The following is a 4,749-nucleotide window of genomic DNA, read 5'->3' as shown; positions in this document are numbered from 1 at the left end:
TGGAGGTATTGATAAATTCATCCTAGTTCCTATTTGACTTGCAGAAGCCATCTACTCTGCAACTGCTGTAAGTTTATCTAAACCAACCATTCCCCGTATTTCTAACTAATTACCCCTTTTTAATGGTGTATTTAGTTCAACTAATAAAGTTATCCCTTCATCTCTTTTTATAAATGTGTTTTCTGGTAGAGAATCATCAGGGAAAGACAAAGGGGTTTGTAACTTGGAAGGTGGTTTATCATACATCATATTTACCAATTTCCTTATAGAATCATTGTTGACTCAGTTTCACTCTAAATGACCACTTGTTGAGGAGCTATCCTTACTTTATCTTGAGTTTTCACTCCTTTCTTGTAACTTCACCTCAGAAATTGTTTAGAAGTTTCTGATAATACTATTTTTGATTCAACTATAGGTAGGGTTGCAAAGGAGGGTTTTGTTTCATTTGTCCTAAGTTTCTGAGGACTGCCCTTTTTAGTACTAGATACCCTTTTCTCAGTAATTATCTTCTGCTTCCTTATCTTTTCCTTTGGTGGAGTATTTTCTTGTACATAAACTTTCTTTTGTCTTTTGGCAGGGGATGATGAAACTAGGGTTTGTGCCTATTTCATATTTCTAGGGTTCACCCCTTCTTCTGAAGAAAGAAGTTGTTCATTATGGGTTCTTGAGTAATAAGCTCCTAGTGTTGGTTTAATTGACCTTATCATCCTAGGAGTAGTGGGTTGAAACATAGGCCCTAAATTATAAAGTCTTGCTTTTTTGAGAAAATCGTCCCAAGATAACCCAGGACTTGTTTCTTGCAAACTTATTTCTACCAACAATTTATTCAAACAATGATGGGTAACAAAATTTTCCCTACCTTTTTGTGTCTCTGTAGCTATCTTCTTCAACATATGATACAAGAAACTAGGAACATTTATCTATCTTTCATGGTAGAGATGAGAGAGAAACTTGAAATGCACAACATGAAGTAGAGATTGCCAACCTTTACAAGTGAGATATTTGATAATTTATACCACTCCAAGGACCCATTCTTCTGAAAAAGACATCCTACTTATGCCTTTCTTGCGAACCCTCAATGGAGGATCTTTAGGAAGTTTGAATTCAATTCTAGCTGACCTTGTGTCAAATGTATCCAAACACTTTTCTCCAATTAGGGGTAGCCCAGTAACTTCTTCTATTCTCTCTTTTGTACCTACTATCTTCATTCCTCATACCATGGCTTCTCCCCGTTGAAATGTGGTTGCGAATTCATAGGCTATACCATTCTCAAAACTATGTAGCTTGAGAAAGTAATCCACCCACCAACTTGCTCAAAACACATGTTCACACTCACCATCTGAAAGAAGTTGTTCATGATCTACAGGTTCATGCCTAATGGGTGGTCCTCCCATTTATGCAATTCTAAACTTTCTCAAAACAATGCAATTTCCTTACTCAATGAAGATGTTTCCCTCCAAATTCTTTTCTTATGAAAAAGAAAATTTTAAGCTTTTCAATTCCTTACCTTACTACCCTCAACCTTCACATTCTATGGAGTTAATTATAATACCTATTTTGTCACATGTATGAACTGAAGATAACAGGGTGGCGTAAAGGATAAATTGCAAGGAAACATGACTCTAATATTAGGATCTTATGCCATAGTGTATTATTATGAGATTAAGTGAAAAAAAACTTTTCGCAAGAAATGTGAAAATTTTATTATGTCTTTAAAGGCCTTTTTTAACATAATAACCCCAACTCCCAACCAAAAATTTCACATGGTTCCACACATGGGAAGGGATAATAAGTAAAAGATAGCACTTAAAAATGAGATAAAAACAAATAATAATGTGAAATACTTTGAATGAAATGTGAATAAAAGTAATAATAACAAAGATATGTGCGCATGTACCTAAGGTGCCTAAGCATATTAAATAATGAGTGTCACTATTAATGTGATTTCTCATATTCGTACGACATAAAACTGATTAAAAGATATTTAAGAAATATGGTTATGGATGGATAGTGAAAGATATAAGATGAAATGGATGGACGACGGAAGATAGAAGAAATGGTTTCCACGTGGACATGAAAACTTTATTATGATGAAGGAAACTTCAAACTTATTTCTGCACGTGGTGAACTAGGAAGCTTGCTAGATGATGTTGCAGGAAGTGTCAAATTTGAATTTGCCGAGAATTGCTATAGGAACTCCCATTTAGTTCTAAGCTTGTGATAAAGGTGAAGCCGATGGCCATTTACCAATAATTTAAAATGGACTAGATCTATAGTGGTGAGGTGTATGACACCATTGTCAAAGATGTCAACAACCTCATATGGCCCCAACCACCTTGTTTGCAGTTTACCTTGGTTATCCTGATATTTGGAGTCATATAAAAATGCCCAATCTCCTGGAGAAAATTTCTTTTCTCTGATATACCTATCATGCCATTTTACGTGGTATTGCTGAACTAGCTCTATGTGATGAAGAGATTGTTTCCTCTATTCATCAAGAACATTGAGCTACATCATACACTCCTATTGAGCCTTAGTAATGTTTATGTTTACATTAAGGGTTGTTTGCAGAGTCTTACAGTCAAATTATATAGGAATAACTGCTATTTTTTCATAAAGAAGCTCAAATGGTGTAAATTTAGTTGTTGTCTTCCATGTGATTATGTAGGCCCAGACCGCTTCAGGTAACTGATGCCCAATCTTTCTTATGAAGAGATCTAATTTTGGTAAGAATTGCCTCAATTTCTCTATTTGTGACTTCTGCCTAACCATTGGCTTGCGAATGGTGTGGAGTGGAATTCTTATGTCTAATGTTTTACTCATTCACTAGGGCTGATATTAAAGTGGAAGTGAACTAGGTCCCCTGATTAGTGACCAACTCCAGAGGAACTCGATACCTAGTAAAAGTATCTTTATAAAGGAATTTTGAAACCTTATCATCTTTAGCATGCTTCATAGACTTAACCTCTATCCATTTCATAACATAATTAGTACTAACAAGGATATAAGGTTTACCATTGGGAGGTGGGTCTATAGGACCAATAAAATCCATTCTCCATTTGTCAAATGGAGCGACAACCACTTGTGACTATAGAGGTATCTCATTAGACCAAGTGGATGCATTCAACTTCCTATAATCAACACAAAATCTCCAATTGCCTCCTTTCTTTGGTACAATGAACAAAGGGGATACCCACTGGCTGTTAGAGACAGGATAAATAAATCCTACATCTAATAATTTCTGCAATTCTTGTTTAACAATCTCTCTTAATGTGAGATTCATCCTCCTCTGAGGTTGCTGGATTGGTATGCTATCTTCTTTGATGTAAAATCTATGTGTACATAACATAGGGTCCAATCCCTTCATGTCATGATAATCCCAACCAAATGCATGATGGTGAGATTTTAAAAGGGTTGCCAAAGATTCTTGCTGGAGCTTAGTCAATTTACTATTGATATTTAGGAATCTTCCTATAGAAACTTCTAATTGCTCAACCAATTATATCATAGATGCTGGACTAATAATTGGGGTCTTGAATTCAGGTGGTAGCAAAGTATGTAAAAGTTGTGACTATCTCTAGTATGCATGTTCAGAGGATGATGGCAATAACATTTGCAAGGAATATGAAAGACAATTCTCTATTTTAGTTCCCAATTCATAATTATTCTAGATAATATGGGATAAGATTTCATTATCATCTTGCATTTGCAAAATAGAATTTCTACCAATCATCATAAGTGTTTTAAGAGAATTGACATCCTCAACCTCATCGCCTAAATTAGGCCAAACTGGGGCATCATATTCTTCATGTGGCTTAGCAAGAGGAAAAAGAATTAGTTTCTTAGTGATGTCACCATTTGAAATGGTCATATCTCCAGACCTGTAACCTATATAGTCATCTACAATAGCTAGCCATGGCCTACCCAATATAACACGATATCCCCCCAGAGCAGCTTTAGGTGATAGAATCATGAAATCCACTTGATATTCCCAAGAATCCAAGGTAACAATAAGGTCTTCTACAACTCCATCAAGTGTAAATGTTGAACTATCGACCAAATATAACACAGTGGGTGTAGCCTTAAATTTGTGATGCTAAAATTTTGCATGAGGCTTTTGGTCATAACATTTATAGCAACCCCCAAGTCTATAATAGAATTTTTAACCAAAACCCCATTAATGGTTACTTCTACCACTGGACTGTTAGGATTAGAATACTTTGGAACTACTACTTTCCCCAACATGATGTCTACTAATTGATCCATTACATGAACAGTTTGGGGATCTTTATTTTTCCTACTTGGTTTCTTCAGGCACATCTCTCTTATGGCTTTACTATAGATGGGTACATCCTTGTTTTCCTAGAATAAGGGTATTTTAACATAAACATACTTAAGTTGATCTAGTAAATCAAAGGCTAGCACTGTTTCAGGTTCTTTTACTATTAGTATTTGAGGAAATGGAGGTTCTTGATCAACTATTTGTGTTGGATTAGGCTATCCTACTGGAGTAGACTTGGTGGCTTGAGAATGAACATTTTCTATTTTCTCTTCTTTTTCTGAGGAAAGTTTAGTGATGACAGGTAAATGAGGAACCCTCAAGTCTTTTCCTGAGTGTAGTTTCATGTTACTGATATTCACAATGTAAGCATGGTATTGGATAGGGTCAGTAGAAAATGCTTTCTTCTGCATTTTATTATTAGGATTTGGTGTAGGCTGAGCTGGAAATTAAGTGGGTCTAGGTGCATT

The sequence above is a fragment of the Cryptomeria japonica genome, chromosome 7 (assembly GCF_030272615.1).
Source record: "Cryptomeria japonica chromosome 7, Sugi_1.0, whole genome shotgun sequence".
Taxonomy (NCBI): Eukaryota; Viridiplantae; Streptophyta; class Pinopsida; order Cupressales; family Cupressaceae; genus Cryptomeria; species Cryptomeria japonica.
The sequence above is the reverse complement of the archived record's forward strand: the minus strand, read 5'-3'. Positions refer to the sequence as shown.